This window comes from Lagenorhynchus albirostris, chromosome 3 (genome assembly GCF_949774975.1).
Source record: "Lagenorhynchus albirostris chromosome 3, mLagAlb1.1, whole genome shotgun sequence".
Classification (NCBI taxonomy): Eukaryota; Metazoa; Chordata; class Mammalia; order Artiodactyla; family Delphinidae; genus Lagenorhynchus; species Lagenorhynchus albirostris.
Genome location: NC_083097.1, coordinates 65960665 through 65986596, shown reverse-complemented (window position 1 = coordinate 65986596; position 25932 = coordinate 65960665). Strand labels below are relative to the sequence as shown.

Here is a 25932-nt window from a genome sequence, read left to right as displayed (position 1 = left end):
ATGTAAGGCACATCATTTTTTTTTTACTTTGAAATAATAGCACAGTGTATTAAAAAGTGTGCTCCATACTAATACATGACGTTTGATGAAAAAGTGGTCCTAGGTCAAAGAATTCTTTGCAAGTGCTACAAACTATATGTTCTTCTTGAGGGTCCCCAATGCACATTAGGATATTGAAAGCTTCGAGAAGTAAAGGAATTCTTTTAGTTTTACTCAATCCATTGATTACTGTATTTGTAGATTCTGCAAATTCCTTCTTCATTTTCTTACTTAGTAGCATTTATTAACCTCTTGAGGTATTAGTGTTCAACATAAGAAACTTTGAGAAATGATCCTATAGAGTTCCAGGGAAGAACAGTTTGTTCATCGTCTTTTCTATTTACCTACCTAAATGTATTCAAGGATTTCATCACAGCACCAAATGGTTCTCCCCCAAACCCTCCTATTCTATAAAAATGTCTTTAAATGTCCTAAAAATGCCTTTAAAAGTTCTAAAACAATGTCAAGAGGTGGAAGAAAAGCATGATCACTAAAGCTAAGTAAATTTAGATGAACTAGTAATAAATCACTAATAATTTACGCATACCTAAAATTCAGGCCTAGATCCAGACTTTCCATTTTGTGTGTTTTATTTTCAAAACATGGTCCTTTAACCATAATTATGCTAGTTTTAATGTTATTGTTCTTCTTATTATTTTATTTATTTTTGTTTGTTTGTTTTCTTGTGATCCAATAAGGCAACCAGAAGTCCTCTCAATTAATTCCTACAAAGCTATTCAGGTAGAATTTGCTGCTACTGGTAATCTCTGGGTATGGTTTTTATAGGCCACACATATTCTTTGAAGTAATGTAAGTGTTACTTGGATGTCCACTGCTCCTAAAACATTTCTGTTTAGCCAGTTCACTACAAGTTTCACTGATAGTCATAAATACTTGGAGTACATGACTTTTTATAGCATAATATAGTGAAGATAAATTTCCATTGGTGAAGCTATTTTTATTACTCCTTGAACTATTTTGGTTCAAAACACCAAAAATTTAAACCTTGAATTCAACTATACTGAATGTTTGTTTTTGTTGTTCCCATTATCTTTTGATTATTTCTTTGGCACAAAATACTATTTGAGTAGAAAAAAATCTCTAAGTTTCGTCTCTGTAGTTAGGAACTTTTGTAGATATACATGCCATTGGTTAAGCACAAGTATGTCTGTTAGCCTAACAACAGATGGTGTAAATAGTCATGGTCATTTTTTTGTTGTTGTTATATTTTATTCCTTAGTCCACAGAGTGTTTAAAGTATTATTTATACCTATTTATGATAAAAAGAGAAAAAGACAAAAGTTAAACATCTTTGACCATTTTGGAAAAGAGATATAAAGAGTTAAAGTTAGATACTAATGACATTATTAATATCTACAATTTTATAAGTGAAACCAACTTTAAAATATCTATACATTGGTTGCTTTTACAGTGTTAATTTAAAAGAAACTTTTGTAACCTACTCTGTTCAAAATTGCTTCTGTAGTTATAAATTCTTGTATATTGTAACCTTTTTCTTAGGTAATCTGATGTAAAATCACATTCATTCACTCATTTATTAATTCACGAAATACCTCATGTTTGTCTAACACTCAAAGTACAAGTATCTTGCTAAGTGCCATGGAATACAGAAGGTGCCAGGGCACTACCTCAGCATTCAAGCAGCTTAAAAACCTAGTATGGAGGTAATTCACATACATAAATACCAGGCAAAATGGATTAAAAATTAGATGATGTACTAATAGCCTACAAGCTCAAAGAGGAAAGATTGCACTCAGGATTTCCAGGAAAGTCTGGTAGAAGAGGTGACTTTTAAAGGCTAGGACTATAAAAGAAGTAGGAAATAAGAATTTTCAAACAGAGAGTTTAGGCAAAACAAAAACATAAAAGTGAAGGGATGAGAAATATTTGCAGAATTTCAGTAAGTCTGATTTGAGAACAGTAACTGATAAGTAAATCATAGGGTAGTATTAGGAGATAAGATTGTGGAGGTTTGGTCATGAAAAAGGACATCATTTTCTTTGGGAGAGGAGGGAAGAAGCTATGGTGATATATAAGACAAATATGACTGGTGACAAATAATAAGGAGTGGAGAACATCTTCTACTGGGTCCATGACTAGAGACAAAGTCGCTGGTGTGGTGGGAATGTATCCATGGAAAGAACAGCTTAGTCAGATGACAAAAATGGAGATCCATATCTTTATTTACATTTTAAATTATAACTGTTAAATAAAATTACATTGAGCAAGAAATGGGCCAGTAATAAATCTCACTATTATTTCTATTGTTTATGACAATAGGAACTAATTCCAGTTCCTATAATATACTATATACTGAGTTTAAAAAGATCACTTTATCCTGTCACTAAATTTACAATAAAATAAAGACTTAAGTTCCTCTCTTTTCTAGTGAACTAAGAAAAATCCAAAATATACTTTTTGTCAGCTAGTCTAGAAAATAAACAAAAGACACACATTTGATGAAATTGTGAATTTATGAAAAAATAATTTCATTAATATGCAATTGATCAAACAACTAAACCAAAAAAATAAAAGGTGGGGGGGAGGAAAGAAAGAATTGCTGGTCCATTAAGTTCACTGGGATGTTAACTAGCCTGTAAGTATGAGAATAAAGAAAGAGTCCTGCTGTGTTTAACTTGCAGAGCTATAAATTATTTTATCTACAAAAATAAATCATTTCATTAATTTTGGAAATATGGTACAATTCAAAATTTCATTTATATGAAATAAAATAATGCCACTTCATTACCATAAGGCAAACAGTGGGAAAGTCGAATATATATTTAAAGATTTACTTCAAATTAGATACTAGAGCTTAAGTTTGTGGCTAATGAATACCACAAAACACTCTGAATTCTTCAGCAGAAAAACATTTAGTCAATCCCAATTATTCTGGAGGATACTTACTAGAATTGGTAATAATTGTAAACAGAAAGTGCTCTCTGCAAGTGTTTTCCAAAATCCCATGAGACACTCCAGTAAAAGGTGTTTTAAATTCAAACACATTTGGGAAATGTTGATTCAATAAAGCTAACATGTAAACGTTCACTGTGAATCTCAGGGAAGGGCTATAGCCTGCAAAGTTTCCCCAAAGCAGACGGCTAGGGAACCTCTTACTTGCCGGACAGTTCTTTTTTACTATTTCAAGGAACAAACTCTGAGATGCTGCTTTATGAGAAATGATGGGATTCAGTTTTCCCTACAAACTTTGGTAGTTTCGCTTAACCTTTCTTTACGTCTTATTCACAGAATGTCCTCAAGTCCCACATCTTGCCCTATACCTCAAATATATATAAATACACACACATACACACAATATATATGCCGCAGTTATACAAATACAAAATTTTAAATATGTATCTTTCATATCTATCTACCTATCAAAATTTACCCTCTCTGAGCAATGCCCCAGGATCCAGTTGTTTTCTCCTTCCCTTTCTCCCAAATCAAAAGTCTTAACACATAGTGCCTCTGAATCAGGTGTCATAGAAAAGCACATAATTTGGCAGATAAAGTTGGTAATAATCAGGTGTACAGAAATTTTAAAAGCATAGGGCTATCTGTCTTAACCTAAAGAAATAAACCATAAACAGTAAATGAAGTTTGAAGGTGGATTAAGTCAGAGGGAAGATGTTCTATTCTGCTGATTCAACAACTATGCTACATAAGCATCTATCCACCTTGTTACGTGTAAGTCCAGTAACAAATTTTTATCCAAGGAAAGCACTGCTATTATTCTTTGGGAAAAGTATTTAAATTTCTCAATGTTCTTCTTCTACCCTTCCCAACACAAAAGAAAAAAACAGAGAAAGAAACAGAAAATAGAGAAAGAAAGAAATAGAGAAAGAAAATTCAGGCACATTTTATAGGAAAATGACAAAACTTTTTTTTTTTTTTTGCGGTACGCGGGCCTCTCACTGTTGTGGCCTCTCCCGTTGAGGAGCACAGGCTCCGGACACACAGGCTCAGCAGCCGTGGCTCACGGGCCTAGCTGTTCCGCAGCACGTGGGATCTTCCCGGACCAGGGCACGAACCTGTGTCCCCTGCATCGGCAGGCGGACTCTCAACCACTGCGCCACCAGGGAAGCCCCAAAACATTTTTTATACATATTTTATAAATTGTATAATTGCATAATCCTAGTGTGAACTGTGACGTAGAATTATATAATTTATGAGCTGAAACTACTCTTACTGATGACCTGATCCAAAAGTCTCACTTATGTATGAAATTTTAAAAGGAAGGAGAGGTGATAAATGAACTCAAAGTCACACAAACACATGGCCTAACCAGAGTTTAAAACCCAAATCTTTCAACTCTTTGTCCCCTAGGCTTTCCAATTCACCAGAGTGCCTCCCACATTTTTGTTTTGTTTTGCTTTTGAAAATCTTCACACATTGCAGAAAAATAAGATATAGTAATACATTTTGTGCTTGTATTCTATGTACTTACATATCTAAATATTAAAAGTTACCAACAATGTTTATTTTATTTCCTTTCTAAATTTATTCATATTCATCTGCTGATTTTGAAGTCTTGACAACACATGCATAACCTACCTAAGCTGAAACATGACAAAGTAATGATTTTTGTGAGTGTACATTTCTCCTTCAAAAGTGATACTATTATTGGGACTTCCCTGGTGGTCCAGTGGTAAAGAATCCGCCTTCCAGTGCAGGGGACGTGGGTTCGATCCCTGGTTGGGGAACTAGGATCCCACATGCTGCGGGGCAGCTAGGCCCGCATGCCACAACTGCTGAGCTTGCATGCCACAACAGGAGAGCCTGCGTACCGCAAACTACAGAGCCCGTGCACTCTGGAGCCTGCGTGCCACAACTAGAGAGAGAAAAACCGCATGCCACAACTAGAGAGTAACCTGCACATCGTAACGAAGAGCCCGGGAGCCGCAACAAAAGATCCCGCGTGCCGCATCAAAGATCACAGGTGCTGCAGCTAAGACCCAACACAGCCCCCCCCCAAAAAGTGATACTGTTATTATCATGCCCAAAGAAAAGCACATCTTTACCAGCCAATATTCACAAGGGGTGGTAATTTTGTAGCATTCTACAAATCTCTGAATAGTGACTATTGACAAAAGGATAAAAATTCAATTTATTTAGATTAGAGAAAAGAAAACTGTAGAGAACTTAGACTTCTTTGTATTAATTTAGAAAATCCCTGAGCTCTCTAAGTTACTACATGAGCTCTTAAACAAGAAGTCACAAATAATGAAAAATTTCCTTTTATGCAAATAATAAGGTGAAACAGATTCTTCTCAACTATTTTTCAGTCAAGAAACTGCTAGCTTGAGCCTTAATAATGTGCTTTTTAAGTGTCCAAGTAATGAAGATTTATTTTTAGCAGAGAATCCTTATAAATCATATGGTACAGAATATAATCAGAGTACTTGTAATGTAGTTATCATGCAATAAGTATTTATAAAATGAATGAAATACAGATAGACATTTAAGTTTTGACTTTCTTAAACAGAATTAATAAAAGTATCCACTTTATATATCATTCTTATATAATGTATACATAACCACATTTTTATAATTTCTCAATTGTTAAAGCTGAATTTAGTCAACAATATTTCAGTTCTCTGTTTTGGATTAAGTAAATTTAATGTATTACATAAGGGAGATGTCCAGTTTCATTTCTGATATGTAACGAGCTTGGAGGTCATCACTCCTATCCTTACAAATAAAGCTGAACAAACTGAAAATCAGTTTGTTGGACCAATCAGATAATTGAGATTGGAGAGCAAACCACCACCTCAAAATCTGGAGAGATAGGTTAATCCAGATTATCAAGGCTGAGATCTGTTTCCCTGGAGTTGAGGACCCGGGAGCCATAAATTGGTTAAATGGCAATGCATTGCTGGAGGCTGAATGTAGACTAGCTGGAGATTAAGAAACTCCTGGGGGGGGCGGGCACAGTGTTGGGGAATCCCCACCCTTTCCTGGATTTTGCCTCCAGGAATCCCACCAGGTTCTCATAGTAAAGATCCAAGAAAGATCCTCTCCTGATTCTAGCAGGGGGGAGGGAATGAGTCATCTTTGTGAAATACACCCAGAGATTCTCTGTAGCAAAGGCCTACTCTCCAGGGAAAAAGACCTGATCTGAGTTTCTTCCCACATGGGGTAAGGATATTTCTCATGCTCCAGCCTCCCTCCCTTTCTTATTTCACTTAAGAGGAGAGGGGAAAAAAGAGCTATAACACCAGATAAACACTTGTGAAACTCACAGCCCCAAGACACAGGCCTGCTGAAAGACTGATATTTAATCATAAAAAGGTAGAATGCCTTTCTCCTACACCATACCATCACACCAATAGGGTTTCAGTAAAACACAGTTGATTAGAGTCGAAAGAGCTGGAAGATGCAGACTCTCTTTGAGGAGAAGTATTCAGGGAAGTCCAAAGATAAGAGGAGAGACAAAAACAAGGGCACCGGGGGAATCTGAAGCTTCTGACAATAAACATTAGATACTGCACAACTCCTAGCACAGTAACATAAATCCTCACATTAAAGTCCTCTTCAGCTCCTATTACTCAATACATGTTCAGCTTTCAACAAAAAATTACATGGCATGATAGACAGCAAGGAAAAAAAACCGTGTTAAGAGTAAAAGCAAGCATCAGAACCTGACTGAGACATGGAATGGATGTTGGAATCATCACACAGAGAATTTAAAATAATTACAATGAACATGTTAAGGGTGCTAATGGAAAAAGTAGACAATTTGCAAGAACAGATGAACAATGTAAGCAGAGAGATGAAGACTCTAAGAAAAAAATCAAAATGAAATGCTAGAAATCAAAAGCACTATAATAGAAATGAAGAATATGTTTGATGGGCTCATCAACAGACTGCACACAGCCAAGGGAAAAAAAAATCAGTGAGCTTGAAAACAGGTAAGCAGAAAGCACCAAAACTGAAATACGAAACATTAAAAGAATGAAAAATGACAGGATATCCAAGAACTATGGGACGATTTCAAAAAGTATAACATATAGAGGAAGCAGAGTAGAAGAAATATCTGAAGTACTAACGTCTGAGAATTTTTCAAAATTAAAGACAGAAAACAAGCCACATATCCAGGAAGGTCAGGAAATAACAAACTAGACAAACACCAGAAAAAAAAATAAAACAAAAAACATACACCTAGGCATATCATATTCAAATTGCAGAAAACTAAAGACAAAGAAAAAATCTTGAAAGAGGCAAAAGCAGGTAAGATATCTTACCTAGAGAGGAACAAGTAAAGAATTACAGTGGACTTCTCATCAGAAACCATGCAAACAAAAAGAAAGTGGAGTGAAATATTTAAAGTGTTGAAGAAAAAGCCCAAAAACCTAAAAGTCTATATCTAGTGAAATTATCCTTCAAAATCAGAGAAAGAATGCTTTTCTCAGAAAACCATCAAAAAGATATAATAGACAACAAAACGTAATAATCCTAAGTGTGTATGCAGCTAATAACAGGGTCAAAATACAAGAAGCAAAACTGATAGACCTGAAAGGTGTGAAAGACAAATCCACTATTAGAGTTGGAGATTCAATACCCTTATTTGAGTAATTGACAGATCAAGCAGGCAGAAAATCAGTAAGGATACAGTGGGCCTGAATAGCACTATCAATCACCTTGATTTAAATGACATTTATAGAATCCTTCATCCAACAACAGCAGGATACACACTCTTCTCAAGCTCACAAGTAATATTCACAAAGATAGACCATCCACTGGGCTATAAAACATAGCCTAACACATTTAAAAGAACAGAAATCATACAAAGTATGTTCTTAAACCATAATGGAAATAAACTGGAAACCAGTAACAGAAACGTTACAGCTGGAAAATTCCAAAGTATTTGGAGGTTAAACAACATATTTCTAATTACTTCCAAACAACATACTTCTAAACACATAGGTCAAATAAAAAATCTCAAGAGAAATTTTAAAACTCTGAAGTAAATGAAAAGGAAAATACAACTTATTAAAATTTGTGGGACGGATGAAAAGCAGTACTTAGAGGGAAATTTATAGCTTTGAATGCATATATTTGAAAAGAAGAAATATCTAAAATCAATAACCTAAGCTTCCATTTGAGGAGACAGAAGACTAACTTAAGCTTAAAACAACCAGAAGAAAGAAACAGTAAATATTAGAGCAAAAAACAATAAAATTGGAAACAAAATAGCAATGGAGAAAATCAATTAAACCAAAAGCTGTTTCGTGAAAAGATGAATAAAAATTATTACATTAGACAATGTATATGGAAGTACCTTGTAAACTGTAAATATTTTATATAATACTGAATTTATTCATTAATTTAAAATATGTCCAAATAAGAAAATTAAACATTTGGGGGAAAACTGAACATAGTACAGATGGTGAAAACACTGACAGCAATCCACAGTCTTTTGCGTAATTTATGGATGAGATATATCACAAGGATTTTATGATTAGATTCTAGATACCTGCCTGCACTTCCATCCTGAATCATCTATAAGATTAGCAAAGAAAACTATTTGCATTATAAAATGGTGTTGTAAGTTGTCAGGCTGAAATAATCAAACATCAACATTAATAAAATTTAACTCACCTTTATTTTACAACCCTTTGGATTAACTTTTGCAGAATAAGGTCTAGAGAGCTGTGCTATCTTCTCCCTGTTACCCTAGGATGTTGAGTTGTACATTGTTTGAAAACAGATTTCCTTGTCAGATGGATAAGCTTCTGCCAATAATTTTGCACTGAAGATTTTTCTTTTTCTTCCTCATATTGTCCCTGAAACCTTATGAATGGACCAAATACCAAATCCACTGACAGATCTAGTATGTATGCCTTTCATTTCCAATTGCCTATCTAAGAATGTGTTGACTAGAACTGTGTGTGTATACATACATATATTATGTATATACACACACAATTCATATATATACATATATATACATATACATATGTGTGTATATATATATATGAATGGAAGTGTATATGTGTATGTATATGTGTACATACACACACACACACACACACACACACACACACACACACACACACACGCACACCCCTCTCCAGTTGGTTCTGTTCCTCTGGAGAAGCTTGACTGACACAAAATTTTCTATTTGTTCATTTCTGCCTTAAGCTTCCCAGTGACACTGATGCAATGCTTAGGTCTTTGACATTTAGGACCAAGAAGATGGCTCATGTTCCTGGAATAATGATGTTCAATAACTTTTTATTTTCATCTGATCTAAGCAGCAATGGGAAAATACGTTTTCACATGATAAAAGTCCCAAACAACGAATTCTGTTCTTAATTCCATCTTTACTACCAATTAAGAAATTTTTAAGGAAGCCTTCTTATAAGGGCTTCAAGATATATACTACACATTAGTATGTATTTGCAGTCTAGCTAAGAATAATAAAAACTTTCACCAAAACCTTGCAATGTTTTATGATCTAAATCAACAAATTTTTACAGTACGTGTTAAGTCATTATGCTACATAGCTACAAATGTTAAACAATTATTTTCAAATAAAAATTACATAATAATAAAGAGAAACATTTATTATCATAAGATATACACTATGCTATGTGTTTTACATGGATTATCTCATTCAACATCAAAACAAGAGGAAAGAAACAAACAAAAAACTATAAGCTATGACCTCTTAATATGACCTTTAACAGAGACGAAAAAAGTTTAGTGATATGAAGTAATTTGCCTGAGGTCAAAAACGCTGGGAGCTCATGATTCTAAAGCCTGGGTTCTTAACTGCTATTTAACCAAGAAATGATTTTGAATGAATAGAATTCATTCCACTTTTCCAAACCAGTGACTGACTATGTGTTGACTTTGTTGTAGTTACTGAAGAACAGAGGTCAGTGGTACGCAATTCTTTTGAACAATTTCTAGGATAGGAATGTGACTAGCAGATAATCAGATTAGTATAAGTATCTGAAAATAGCATTTAATATAGTCTTTGAAGCAGAAAAAGCCAGGAAAAGGTAATAGCAACTATCTTTCAACAGTTTAACTCGTATCTGTTTAATTTATAGCAAACATCAAAATTAACAAGAAACTGATACGTGGCAAAAAACTGATTTTGATAGCAATATGTGTTCATTGGAACCTCATAGTTACCACTATAGAGTGAGATCTGCTATTAGGCAAGCTTATTTTGGAGTATACTATTTAGACATGGATCTATATCCTTACTTTGCCATATCCTTGGGAAAGTTCACTTGGGAAAGCTCCCTGTACCTCAGTTTCTTCATGAGTTGAATGAGGATAACAAGACCTACCTTGCAAGACTGTTGTAAAGACTAGAGAGAATCTATGTAGTGAATGGTGAAAACACAGTAGGTGCTAAATAAATTATGGCTGCTGTTATTATTGCTATCATTATTACTGTTATCACAAATAAATGTAGAGGGTTGCCTGTATTATAAAGAGCAGATCTTGGAGAATTACTTCAGAGAGCCACTAAGTGAGAGTGAAGACCACAGTTGGCTGCTTTGGGCGTGGAATAGAGGTGACATGCTGTCAGACGGAAAAGCGAATGTGTGAGTCAGAAAGGTCAAAGAAGAACTGTAACAGGGAGCTTCTTTTAGAGATTTTAGGCATGAAGTTGATTAGTGGAGAAAGGATACTGAAATTCACACAGACAGACCAAGTCATAGTCCATTGGTCCCAAGAGTCACATTTAGGTTTCAGTCAGAGATGTGTGGTGTGTGCTAAATTATTCTAGAACCTCACCCAGCTATGGATATTCTCTCACTAACCAAGCATTAAGGGCTGGATCTGCTGCCTTTTCTAAAGGAACCCATGACAAGGTCAGGGGATATTTTTACATGAATCCCACTTCTGATTCAAGCAAACTTTGAAAAAGGTAATAGCAAGCTCCTGTGAAAAGTCATGTTTTTAAGTTCTTGTAAATCAGATGCTACATCCCAGAAGGGTGGAGAGAAGCGGAGGTAACCACAGTCCATGCCTCCGCCCCTCTGAATAAAGCCCAAAGGAATTACCCACAGGACCAGAAAAAGTTATACAGTGCAGAATTACAATAACATACTCATGGTTCTCAGTGGGATTTATTACTTTCAATTTACCAAAGCTCTTGTGATGAAACAAACATCCCCCCTCACTTTGATTGATATTAATTTGTTGCACAATATAGCACCACAGCAAGTTTCTCTTTGTAGAGTATTTCCCAAAACTATGAACAAATCAGAATGATTCTGCAAAGATAGTTACTTTCTTTTTTTTTTTTTTTTTTTTTTTTTTGGCAGTATGCAGGCCTCTCACTGCTGTGGCCTCTTCCGTTGCGGAGCACAGGCTCCGGACGTGCAGGCCCAGCGGCCATGGCTCACAGGCCCAGCCACTCCGCGGCATGTGGGATCCTCCCGGACCGGGGCACGAGCCCGTGTCCCCTGCATCAGCAGGCGGTCTCTCAACCACTGCGCCACCAGGGAAGCCCAGATAGTTACTTTCCATTCCTTTTTTTTACACAGAGATTCCAAAGAGAGCTTGATGACCTGTTTTTATTTACAAAACGTAGTAACTCCCCCACTTACCTCTCAATCTATCCCTTCTCTTTTCTAGTATAGTCCAATAACTCCCAGAATCCAACTCTACATTCTTTACAGTTTTTAAAAATTATTTTAAATTCTACAAGTCATACACGAATGTACTTAGACTGTACTTTAGATAAGGCTAAAATCTCCTTTTAGATACTCACCCCCGCCCCCAATTCCAACCCCCATCTGCATCAGAGGTAGCCATTATTAACAGTGTATATGTAACCTTTCAAAACCTTTATTCATCAATAGAAAATACTTGCTATTTTCTGTTCTGTTTTTTACCAATTGCCATTATAAGGTATGTACAATCTTGCAACTTGCTTTTATTAAGTTGTAAGAAATTCTAGGGTACACATATTCATTTATGGAGGCTAAACGATTAGTGGAAACAATGGTGGACACACAGCAGGTTCTAAGAACCTGTGCACAACCATGAAATTTTGGGTATGTTACTAACTTCACTATCCTCATTTCTGAATAATCTTCCATCTCCCTCTCTTACAGGTTTTGTGTAAAAACTAAATGAAGTAATATGTGTGTGTGCTTTAAAAGCTGTACAGTTCTATATATAAATAAAATGTGATTTCTTAAATATTATTTGGAAAATAAAATCAGTAGTGCTACTATTCTAAAACTATACACTATAGGTATTTAACTCAAAATTTTAACCAAGAAGTGCCACAATACTGAAACATTTAGCTAGTGGCATAGCATTCCTAGCTTTGAATGCTCCATTGGAAGCATTACATCAAAGGTTTAATCATGAGAAAATAAATTTGCATGTAAGCTCAAGTTATTAAACTGTTTACAAATTTGATTCAATTTTTAATTCTGTGAGCTTCTGTGCTTGATTCCTAGAGTAAATGAACAGCAGCCCTAATGTATTAAAACAGTTAGAATAACTAAATCAGAAAACAGATTTGCAAAACTATGACATTTAAAAATATTTTAAAATTTATCCCAAATCTACTATTTTAGTAAAAACAACTGTAAATTATTTCAGTTTAAGTTTCAACTCTTTTTAGCAAAATACTCTTTATAAGATATAAGCCTGGAAGGTCTGCATTTTAAGCAAATTCAGACATTAAGATTCTTGGGGGAAATAGTTAAAAAAGAATGCACTACAAAGTCCCCCTCATTTCTAGTTTTTTTCAATAACAAACAATATCACCTTCACCTAAACTGAAAACTGCCATGTATTTGTGCTGTTTGCTTTTCATTATGAATTACTCACTTTTAGTGGGGAGGAGGGAGCTGGGGGTTCAGAGAAGGTTTTGGGGGAGTGATATGTTTTTCAACCTTTCCAATTTCCTTTATTTGAAACACATTACTTCACACTATTTCTTCAGCATCTCCAAGTTCAAAGGGCTACCTAATTTTCACTGCTTAATATTAAAACAAAAAAGAACCATGGGCTCAACATCATTAATCACTAGAGAAGTGCAAATCAAAACTACAATGAGATATCATCTCACACCGGTCAGAATGGCCATCATCAAAAAATCTAGAAACAATAAATGCTGGAGAGGGTGTGGAGAAAAGGGAACACTCATGCACTGTTGGTGGAAATGTAAATTGATACAGCCACTATGGAGAACAGTATGGAGGTTCCTTAAAAAACTAAAAACAGAACTACCATATGACCCAGCAATCTCACTATTGGGCATATACCCTGAGAAAACCAGAATTCAAAAAGAGTCATGTACCAAAATGTTCATTGCAGCTCTATTTACAATAGCCAGGACAATGGAAGCAACCTAAGTGTCCATCAACAGATCAATGGATAAAGAAGATGTGGCACATATATACAATGGAATATTACTCAGCCATAAAAAGAAATGAAATTGAGTTATTTGTAGTGAGGTGGATGGACCTAGTGTGCGTCATACAGAGTGAAGTAAGTCAGAAAGAGAAAAAGAAATACTGTATGCTAACACATATATGGAGTCTAAGAAAAAAAAAAGGTCATGAAGAACCTAGGGGTAAGACGGGAATAAAGACACAGACCTACTAGAGAAGGGACTTGAGGATATGGGGAGGGGGAAGGGTAAGCTGTGACAAAGTGAGAGAGTGGCATGGACATATATACACTGCCAAATGTAAAACAGATAGCTAGTGGGAAGCAGCCGCATAGCACAGGGAGATCAGCTCGGTGCTTTGTGACCACCTAGAGGGGTGGGATAGGGAGGGTGGGAGGGAGGGAGATGCAAGAGGGAAGAGATATGGGAACATATGTATATGTATAACTGATTCACTTTGTTATAAAGCAGAAACTAACATACCATTGTAAAGCAATTATACTCTAATAAAGATGTTAAAATAAATAAATAAATAATAAATAAAAGAATCACAAAGGGCTCCCAGAAGAACCTGGTTTGATTTGGAAAATGACTAAATTGGCAAACACACCTCTCAATTGGAGGTGTCACTATTGTCTCCAGCAGCCCTAGAAACAAAGTCCCAAACACACGGAGTCATAAAAAAAAAAAAAAGAACTGGAAAGTACCGACGTATATACATATATGTAAAAAATATTACATAAAGCCATAACATTTTGGGGGGTGTCAATGTGATCATAGCAAGATAACTCAGAGCTAAGATTCTGAAACACAACTAAGTCAGAGTGATTTCCAAGTACATTCATGTCTGAGAAGGAAGGCGGGGCAGATGGAACATGTATCTAATGTCTACCTTTTAGATGCCAAGAGTGAAGGTGAACTGTAAGAATTATTTGAGGTCAATTTAATCCAACTCTAAATTATAAATCTAAGTGAGCATACACATTTAATGAGTTAGTGGAATAAAGTAGATTATAAAACTCTAATTGTATAAATCAGAACAATGAGTCATATGACAGTTTTAGGACCCATTTTAATGTTTTATAGTTTGTGCCAATTTCTCTAAATAGAGAAATTCTGACCACTGGTACTTCAAATTTTCACTCATAGGAAAAAGTAAGCAATAACACAATGACAGATGCTCAGACTAGGTACACAAAAATGAGAGAAATGAAAATTATAACTATCCATTCTACAAATTAGGTGAACAGCAGAAAAAGCACATGGAATCTCAGAAGACCACAGGCTCCCAGCCCTAGCTTCAATATACTAAAACATTTTGGATCACAGTTTCTTCAAATATAAAATGAGGAGGTTGGACTATATCTTCAATGTTCTCTACAGCCTATGATATTTCATGGGAAAAATTTCATAATGGTAGTGGGTTTATAAAACCTATGATTTGAATGCCAAAAATGGTAACCTGGGAAATTTTAATGGCTTGTGGAATATTTATTGCTGTCAACTAATTCTTTTTTTCAAAAACCATTTTTTTGGGGTCTGGCTACAGAAATAATTACACGTTATCTGTAGGCAATGTGGAAAATAGAGACAAACCCAACTAAGAAAAAGAATGACCTATAATCACTACCCAAAGATAACCTGATCTGTTAACATACCTGTTTCCATATCTATTGTTATATCAATTACTGTAATGTATTGAATCCAGTGGTTTTCAATTTTTTTTATGCGCAGAATCATTTTTTTCTAAAGAAAATCTCACATGTAACCTTAATATGTACAAGAAATAAAAGTGAAAATACTCTGAAATGGTGATGAAGGGCCAGGGTTTTTCTGAGGTGATTGTCAACACACTTCTATGGAGCCCTGTACTCAAACAAGTACTGCTTTAAAACCATTGACTTAATTTCCTAATGCTGGACATTTACACTATTTCTGTGGTTTTGTTTGTGTGTTTGTTTTTGCTTTTATAAATAACATTCAGATCTTTGTGCACAGTCATGGTTATTTCCTTAGGATAATTCTGGAGGCTAAATTTCTGGATCAACTGGTTTTAAGGTATTTATTGTCATACCAGCTTATCCTAAGGATCACCCATTGTATAGTATAATCGTAGGGATAATAAATTTTAGCATTGGAGGAGGCTAAGGTTTTGTACGTAGTCGGTGCCATATGTATTTGATACTATTCCTAACAAGGATAATCGGCTTCGCAGGCTGCGAACAGCAGTAGGATGGTTGGTATTATGCTGGCTAAGGTAAAGTGTGAGTTTAGGATTATTAGGGTTGCCATGATGAATAGTGATAATATTATGCCTTCTAGACATAACAGTGAGGACATTAAGTGGGATCGATATATTAGCAGCCCTACAAGGGATATTGTGAAAGCCATAATAATATTTATGTACACTAAAGACACTTGGTAGTTATGAGTTTAGTCATAATCTGATGAGTCGAAATCATTTGTTTTATTTTAAACTAAATACCATATTCAATTCATTCTAGCCCCTTTTGAGTTCATTCATAGGCTGGGCTAATTGCCAATAATGAGATTAGAAGTAGAGCTATGGTAAGTATAGTTTTTAGATTATTTGTTTGAGTTGCCCAAGGGAGGGGCAGTAGGAGGGCAATTTCTCGGTCAAAGAGGGGGAATGTGGGCTTCCCTGGTGGCGCAGTGGTTGAGAGTCCGCCTGCCGATGCAGGGGACACGGGTTCGTGTCCCGGTCCGGGAGGATCCCACATGCCGCGGAGCGGGCGGTGAGCCATGGCCGCTGAGCCTGCGCTCCGCAAAGGGAGAGGCCACAACAGTGAGAGGCCCGTGTACCGCAAGAAAAAAAAAGAGGGGTAATGTGATTGCTACTAGGAAAAATTTTATAGAAAAGGGCAGGTGGGCGTATCCTGTGGGGTGAAATCCACATTCATAGGGACTTATTTTTTCTGTTTTAAGTGTTTAGCTGAGGGAGTCAGAAGGCGATGAGTACGAGCAACGAGGCCAGTGCTATATTTGTTAGTAGGGTTATTATTAAGTTTCTTATTCTTTTTCGGAGTGTACCAAAACTAACTGATTGGAATTCAGTTGTACTAATTAATGCTAAAAGAATTATGAGCCTCATCAATAGATGGATACGTAAAGGAATAGTCACACAACATCTACAAAATGTCAGTATCAAGCAGCGGCTTCAAAGCCGAAGTGGTGGTTGGATGTGAAGTGGAATTTTAATTGGCGCAGAAAACAGACAATAAGGAAGGTGGACCCAATGATTACGTGCAGTCCATGGAACCCTGTGGCCATGAAGAAAGTTGATCCATATACTCCATCTGAGATTGTAAGTGGAGCTTCATAATACTCTGAGGCTTGTAGGAGTGTAAAATACACGCCCAGGGCAATTGTAATAAAGAGGGCTTGGAGTATGTGCTTGCGATTTCCTTCCGTAAGGCTGTGGCGGACTCAAGTAATAGACACACAAGAGGCTAGCAGCACGGAAGTGTTGAGAAGCAGTACCTCTAGGGGGTTTAGAGGGCAAATGCCTGTTGGTGGCCAGCACCCGCCTAATTCAGGAGTAGGGGCGAGGCTTGAGTAATAGAAGGCTCAAAAGAAGCTGGTAAAAAAGAGGACTTCTGAGACAATAAATAAGATTATCCCATATCGAAGCCCTTTTTGGACAATTGGTGTATGGTGGCCTTGGAAAGTGCTCTCTCGAATAACATCTCGCCACCACTGATATGTTGTTAGAGTATTAGTTAGTAGGCCTAATATTAGTAGTATTATTGAGTTGAAGTGGAATCACATGATTAGGCCCGATGTTATTAGGAGGGCTGAAAGGGCTCCTGTAAGGGGTCAAGGACTGGGCTTTACTATGTGGCATGTGTGGGTCTGGTGGGTCATTATTATTGTCATGCAGATAAAGGCTTACTAGGAGGGTAAACACATAGGCTTGAATTATAGCAATGGCAAATTCGAGGATAGTTAAGTAGGGTAAGAATGATGAATGTAATAAAAGCTGTGGTAGTGCTGATGCTGTGCTAAAGTTGTCCCTCCAATTAGATGTATTAATAAATGTCCTGCTGTAATATTGGCTGTTAATCGCACGACTAGTGCTACTGGTTGGATAAACAGGCTAACAGTTTCGATAATCACTAGTATGGGGATGGGGGGGGAGGGTGTGCCTTGCGGCAAGAAGTGAGCTAGAGATATTTTTGTTCTGTTATGAAAACCTGTAATCACGGTGCCCGCTCACAGGGGAACTGCTACTCCTACATTTACTCAGAGTTGTGTGGTGGGTGTAAACGAGCGGGGAAGTAGTCCTAGAAGGTTGGTTGACCCAATAAACAAAATGAGTGATATTAGAATTAATGATCAAGCCTGTCCCTTGTGATTATGGGTGCTTATTATTTGTTTTGATGTAAGTTGGACTAGTCATTGTTGAAGGGAAATTATGTGATTATTAGTCATTTTGATGTTGGAAATAAAATACTTTTAAACATAATAATTAAAATAACTACAGGGAGGCCTATTATTGTTGGGGTTATGAAAGAGGCAAATAGATTTTCATTCATTTTGTTTCTCAAGGGGTGGACTGTTTTTACACTTTGGTGTGTGTTGATTCTGGGTTGGGGTAATAAGTGTACTTTGTGACTTTTAGTTGAAATATAATAAACAGTGTTAGAAACATAGATGAGATGGTAAGGAATCATGTTGATGTATCTAATTGTGGCATGCCATTAAGGAGAGTCTCAGCTCTCGGTCTTTAACTTAAAAGGTTAACGCTACCTAGCTTCTTAATGAGTTTAGAATATTGATGCGGATCATTTTTCAAAGTATTTTAAGGGTACTAATTCAAGGACAATTGGCATGAAGCTAAGGTTTGATACACAAATCTCTGAACACTGTCCGTAATACAAACCTGGTCGTATTGATATTAGGGTTGTTTGATTTAGGCGCCCTGGGATTGTGTCTGTTTTCAGGCCTAGGGAAGGTACGGCTCATGAGTGTAATACATCTTCAGAGGAGATCAGTATTCGGATTGTTATTTCTATGGGCAACACTACTGGGTTATCTACTTCTAGCAGTTGTAACTCCCCTGGTTTTAAATCTGATGCTGGGATTATATAGGAGTCAAAATTTAAGTCTCTGTAGTCAGTGTACTCATAACTTCAGTATCATTCGTGGCCTATAGTTTTTACAGTAAGAGACGGGTTGTTGATCTCATCTATCACGTACAGGATTCGCAACGATGGCAGGGCAATTAAAATCAAGATAATGGCCGGTAAGATGGTTCAGATGGTTTCTACTTCTTGTGCATCTATTGTGCTGGTATATGTTAGCTTAGCTGTTAGCACTAGTGAGATGATACAAAGAACCAGAGAGCTAATTAAGAAGACAATTATTAGTGTGTGGTTGTGAAAGTGTAGTAATTCTTCCATGATGGGTGATGTTGCGTCTTGAAACCCTAGTTGGAAAGGATATGCCATAGAGATATACAGAATTTCCACCTGTGACTTAACTTTGACAAAGTTACATAAAATTTTACTAATATCTCAATTATGGAGAAAGACATAGTGGTTATGATGTTGGCTTGAAACCGATAAAAGAGGGTTTGACTCCTTCCTTTCTTGACTATTTTAGACTGACGTTAAGTTGGCTCCTCAAATGTATGATATGGTGGAGGACATCCATTTAACCACTCTAAGTTTGTAGTAGTAAGTTCTACTGCTAGGACTTCTCGTTTGGATACGAATTCCTCTCAGATAATGAAAATTATCACCATGACAGCTGTTAATAAGATGAATGAGCCTATTGATGAGATAGTGTTTCATGTTGTATAGGCATCTGGGTAGTCGGAGTATCGTCGAGGTAAGCCAGATAGACCTAAAAAATGTTGTGGGAAGAAAGTTATGTTGACACTCACAAATATGATTACAAAGTGAATTTCTGCTCATGTTGAGTTGAATGTATATCCTAAGAATAGTGAGAATCAGTGCAGAAACCCTCCTGTGATAGCGAAAACAGCCCCCATTGAAAGTACATAGTGAAAATATGCGACTACATAGTAAGTATCATGAAAGACAATATCTAATGATGAGTTAGCTAGGACAATACCTGTTGGCCCACCGACTGTGAAAAGGAAGATGAAACCCAGGGCTCACATCATGGCTGGGGACCATTTAATGTTACCTCCATGGAGTGTTGCCAGTCAACTAAACACTTTCTCTCCTGTTGGGACAGCGATGATTATAGTGGCTGATGTAAACTATGCTCGTGTGTCAACATCTATACCCACTGTGAATATGTGGTGGGCTCATACAATGAACCCTAAGTATCCAATTGACATTATAGCTCATACCATACCCATGTACCTGAAAGGCTCTTTTTTTCCTGAGTAATAGGTTACAATGTGTGAAATCATTCCAAATCCGAGCAGGATTAAAATATATACTTCAGGGTGTCCAAAGAATCAAAACAGGTGTTGATATAAGATGGGATCTCCCCCTCCTGCAGGGTCAAAAAAGGTTGTGTTTAAGTTTCGGTCAATTAGCAGTATAGTGATTCCGGCTGCTAGTACAGGTAAGGATAATAGAAGTAATACTGCTGTGATTAATACTGATCATACCAATAATGGTGTTTGATATTGGTTTATAGTGGTGGGTTTATATTAATAATAGTGGTGATAAAATTGATAGCCCCTAGAATTGAGGACACACCAGCTAAATGTAGGGAAAAAATAGTAAGGTCAACTGAAGCTCCTGCATGTGCTAAATTTCCAGCCAAGGGCGGATATACGGTTCAGCCTGTACCTGCACCAGCTTCAACTATTGACAATGCCAGCAACAATAAGAAAGGAGGAGGGAGTAGTCAAAAACTCATGTTATTCATATGGGGGAAAGCCATATCAGGTGCTCCAATTATTAGAGGCGTAGCCAGTTTCCGAAGCCACTGATCATAACGGGTATGACCATAAAGAAAATTATTACGAGTGCATGGGCTGTTACTACCACATTATAAATTTGGTCGTCTCCGAGCAGTGTTCCAGGCTGACCTAATTCAGCACCAATTAGTAGGCTCAGGCCTATACCTACTATTCCAGCTCAGGCACCAAATAGCAAATATAAACTACCAATGTCTTTGTGGTTGGTTGAGAATAATCAGCGGTTTTTGAACATAGGTAAAATGGCCAGAGTAGGCATTAGACTGTAAATCTAAAGACAGAGGTGATGTCCTCTTTTTGCCAAGCCCTGTGGTGTATTGTTCATATTGAATTGCAAATTCGAAGAAGCAGCTTCAACCCTGCAGGGGCTTCTCCCGCTGTTTTTTTTCCTGCTGTGGGAGAAGTAGATTGAAGCCAGTTGACTTGGGTATTTAGCTGTTAACTAAAAATTCTTGGGAGATGTATCCCTCCAATCTAGTGAGGATTAGCTTCATTAAAGTGTTTGATTTGCATTCAGTTGATGTAGGATATAATCTTGCAATCCTTATTAGGCAGGAATTAAGTAAATTATACTTGCTTAGGGTTTTGAAGGCTCTTGGTCTGTTTTAACCTAAATTCCTATTCCAACACTGATAGTATTGGTGTGAGGGGCAGAAGTATTGTGGATATTACGATCATAGTTGGTAGGAGGATTATTTGTTTTGTAGAGTCAAACTGTCATTTTATTTTCACGTTTTTTATGGAGGGGAACGTGGTCAGCACTGTGGAGTATGTGAGTCGCATGTAGAAGTACAGGTTAAGTAGTGCTGTGATGGCTATAAGTGTGGGTAAAATAATATTATTGTTTTTTGTTATTTCTTGAATAATTATTCATTTAGGCATGAATCCTGATAGTGGTGGGAGTCCCCCTATTGATAGTAGAGTGCCTAGGGTAAGGGTTGTGATAACAGGTGTTTTGTTTCATGTGTGTGACAGTGACAGTGTAGTAGTGGCCGAGCTGTGAATAAATAATATGAATATAGTGAGGGTTATTATAGTGTAGATTACTAGGTTTAGAGTTGTTATAGTTGGGTTGTATAGTAAGACAGCTGTTATTCAACCTATGTGGGCAATTGATGAGTAAGCCATGATTTTTCGGAGTTGGGTTTGATTTAATCTACCTCACCCTCCGATTAGAATGGACGGTATGGATAGGGATAGTATTAGGTTTAGGTTGATTGATGGTGAGATTTGCTAAAGGACTGATAGAGGCGCAAGTTTTGGTCATGTCAATAGAATTAGGCCTGCCATTAATGGGATGCCTTGTGTTACCTTGGACACTCAAAAGTGAAAAGGGGATAGTCCTAGTTTTATGGCCAGGGCTACTGTTCTACTGTTGATGCTGTTGGGTTGAATATTTTTGTAATAGTTCATTGGCCGGAATATAGTAAGTTAATGATGACTGCTACTATAAGTAGCATGGATGTGGTAGCTTGTGTTAAGAAATATTTAGTGGAGGTTTCAATGGCTAATGGGTTAAAGTTTTTTTTTTATTATAATGGGGATAATGGCTAGTATATTTATTCCGATCCAATTCAGGCTAGCAATACACCCAAACCAGTTGACACCAGGAGGAGGTACCCATTTTCTGTTCTGCTTTTAACAGTCACTAACCCATGTGTAACATTTGAATCAGATTCTATTTCTCTCTGACATAGTTCCTCTTCTCCATGATACCTCCTCTCTTCCTCATGATACCAAACAGGTTGCTGTTAAGGTTAAATAAGTGCCCTCTTCGAAGCACCAATAATTCGTTTTTGTTAAATGCCACCAGATGCCCAATGGATTAGTCTTTTGCTTTCTTCGAACAATGATCAGTCAAGCAGTCAGCTTCTATAGAGGAATGACCAACCAAAGCATATAGACCCCTCTGGAGGGGAATATCTTTGTTACTTGGTGCCTTAGGGCACAACATGCCTTACTTTAAGTCTTATTTGTTATATCTAAGCTTTGATTAAAATCTATTCAAAGCAGCCTCTGACCCCAGATTCCCAAAAATGAACAGTATAAAGCAGATTTTCAAATAAGAAGAGAACCTGGCGATTATCTATGTTCTTCATTTTATAGATGATGATACTAAGGCCCACAGTGGCTTCCTAGAGCCCAAATTATGACACAAAGACAAATTATGCATTCTCTCTGTCCCCAAGGAGTTGACCGCCTAGCGGGAATACCAACAAACAAATCAACAACACTATCCTGTGTGATAGATACTATGGGAGAATAAGGTAACGCAGGTACCTCAGAAGGATAGGTTGGAAGACTTTTCTGAAGAAGGCAACAGTTTTACTGTACTTTGAAGGAAGTGAATGGGCCAGTGAGATAAAGAAATAGAAAGGCAGTAGGGCCTTCTAGGCAAGGGTAAACATAAAACTTTGGAAGAACTGGGAATAATTCAGTACTCTAAAGGATAAACCTTAAAAAGTGGCTGGAGAGGAGGACACTAGGGGGTCAAAATTTGAATGCACACAAGTTACATAAATGGGTGAAACTTCATGGATGAGGTCTCTGGTAAATTAATGTCCTCTCTAAAGAGCAAATGTCAGTATAGCCAATTGTCACCATGTGAGGGGATAATCTTATAATCTGAAGAGAAGCCAGAAATCTTTTAATTTTTAAATCAGTGTTGGTACCAAATTTTAAAGAAAACATGGTACAAACAAGACCAAACACATATGTGAGTTGAATTTTGCTAATAGCCTGCCAGTTTACAACCTCAGGGCTAGAGAGTTAGGCCAGGAGCAGCTCATGAAAGGCTCTGTGTACTAAGCTGAGGGGTTTGGACTTTATCCTGAAAACTGTAGGGACTCATTAAAAGACTTGAAGTGATTAACATCTTAGAAGGGTCACTCTGGCAGCTGTGTGAAGTCTGGAAGGTTGCTATGTAACAAGTGCTTAAACCAAGGTGGTGACAGGGACACGGAAAGGAGGAGGCAGATTTGAAAGATGTTAAACAAGGCAAACAGTTTAGTAAATTACAGTTGAAACTTGAACGTAGGTCTCCTACTCCCTTGCTTGATATTCTTATAACTATACCAACATTGTAGGATGCCTTTTTGAGCAGAATCCTATTTGGTTTGCAATTAGTAAGTTACAGGGGAGATTCTTTGCAAACATTACCTTGAAACACCAGAATTTTTTCGTATAGATACTATTAGTATAGTGTTGGCAAACTCTACACTAAAGTAAACTCCAGGAAAGAGGATATACAGAGAAATCACGAGGAGATAGACAGTGGGCATAGACACTGACCGTGAATAAAGCCCATCTACCATGCTTCACTGGCTAACATTCTATGCCAGTTTACAACTAAACAATGGATGAAGATATTATTAAGTATTTGGTAAAGGAAAAGAAGGGACTATCTTACTGCATTCCTGCCTCAAAAATTTTATGACTAAAAATTACTCAATTAATGAGTTTCTGGATCATCAGCATTGTGGTTAATCCCTGCACACTTAGTGCAAGTGAAGACTACAGCTTTAATTTGGTTAGTACATTTTTTAGTTCAATGAATAACGGAGCCAGACAACAAGCAAGTCAAGTGGAAAGTGAAGTCATTAGGTGGGGTGAAGTGATGTCAAATCTCTGAGTGTTTTCTCTCTTAACCTTCTGGATGGGAGCTGGACTCCATTTGTCTGACTGGCACAGATGAGTTTATAGAAGAGCATTTGTTAAATAGCTCTGTGAATAATAAAATCTACCCCTACTACCTGCTTGACAAAAAGCTGAAAATGCTGTATTTTTCTTTATTAAACAAGATATTAATTTGCAAAGTTGTTGAAGAATTTGATGTTTCCTAAAGTTTCCATATTACGCAATTACATTGGTATAGAGAGAAAATAAAACTTCCAAATCATAACATCTGGAATGATGTTATATATCTTTGAGTTTGTAATAATGTAGCTAAACAGTGGCTTATTGTGACCCTCTACTCTGTTTATGGCAAGGGTGTCAATGTTTACTTCATGGGAGTGGTATTGAACTTTCAACCAATGTTGTCTTATGGTTATTTTTTTAAGCAGTACTGTGATGGTACTAAGAATACGCTATATGTAGACTAGACTCTGTATTCTATCGGTTGGAATAGGTTAGGTTACACCACAGTAGCAAATACCCCAATAAATCAGTGGCTTGAAACAACAAAGCTTTGATTTCTCGTTAGTGCCATACGTTCATCACGGGTAGCTTGGGGGCTCCACTCTGTGCTGTCCTCATTCTAGGACCTTGGATGACAGGGCAGTTAGCAGCATTGCCAGTCACCATGGCAGAAGGAAAGAAAGTTCTCCGGCTCAGAAATTACACATGACGCTCACTTTTAATCAAAACTTGCCAGTGAGAACTAGAATCACAGCTGCACTCAGCTATAGCTATGAAGTTCAATTTTACCATGTGCCCAGATGACAGAGAACTGGAAATATTTAGTGAACAGAACTAATGACTATCACAGTCACCCAAATAATTGGTCTATTATGGTTTCATGTATCTTTTTTTTCTCTACTTGGCTGGACTGTGAAGTTAGAACCTATGACTTAAAAGGCTCCCAACAAATTCTTTTGATCCAGTACATGAAGAGCACAGCTTGATTAAAGTGTGATTTCAATAAAGTAATTATGTCCTTTTGGAACTTTTCCCCCAATACTATATTTTAAAGTTCAGTTCTGATACAGTAAAGTTGCCAGAAATAGATAACAAAATTATTCAGATGAATTGCAAGCCCAGAAAGTAATCACCTGGCTATGTAAGCCAGGTGTAATCATAAAATAGATAATCAAAAATGGACTGAATTCATTTTTCCACAGATGTTACAATCTATTAAAGAATAAAGCCTGGAACTCTGACACTACAATATTATCTCTCTTTACCTTTACTGTATTTACTGTTTAAAGCTCCACATTAGGAACCACTCAAGCACTGCTGAAGAGAAACACTCTCTCATGCCAAGTGTTCTCAGTTTAAGATCATAGCCATAAATCCCAAATGTTTAGGACTCTCAAATCTTTATCTCCAGACCTCACTTCTTCCAGGAACTCCAGAATCATATATCTTGCTATCTCTGCTTTGATGTCTACTAAGTATTTTAAACATAACCTAGCCAAAACAGAACTTTTCATTTTTCTGCTCTGCAAATCTGCTTTCTTAGTCCTTCCTGTGTCTGAAAACAGCACCACTAACCTAGTTCCTCAAGCTAAAAGCATAGGAATCCTCCTGATTTCCCTCCGTCCCTTATTCTTCTAAGTCAGACCTAGAAGCAAGTCCTGGCAACTTTACTGCTAAAGCATACCTGCGGTCTAAGAACGCCTTGCTCTTCCCCCAGATAGCCTGAGCCGTGACCGACTTTCTCCTGGACTACTGTAAAACGGCCTAGCTGATCTTCTGTTTTCACTAACCCCCACCTCTACATCCGTTTTCAACATAGTGGTCATAGCAATCTTTTAAACAAACATCAGACCATGACATTTCCCTCCTTAAAATCTCCCATTACACTGTGAATAAAATTTAAAGAATATCAGCTTTCAAA

At 36.9% G+C, this 25932-nt stretch overlaps 1 protein-coding gene and 3 pseudogenes across 2 annotated transcripts in view; all 4 read right to left on the bottom strand.

Moving 5' to 3' along the window:
* XRCC4 (X-ray repair cross complementing 4) overlaps window positions 1–25932 on the bottom strand; it is a 268679-nt gene that overhangs the window by 48996 nt on the left and 193751 nt on the right. The window lies entirely within an intron of this gene.
* Window positions 16559–17332, bottom strand: LOC132516933 (cytochrome c oxidase subunit 3-like; annotated as a pseudogene).
* On the bottom strand, window positions 17337–18003 carry LOC132517882 (ATP synthase subunit a-like; annotated as a pseudogene).
* LOC132516934 (cytochrome c oxidase subunit 2-like) lies at window positions 18253–18918 on the bottom strand (annotated as a pseudogene).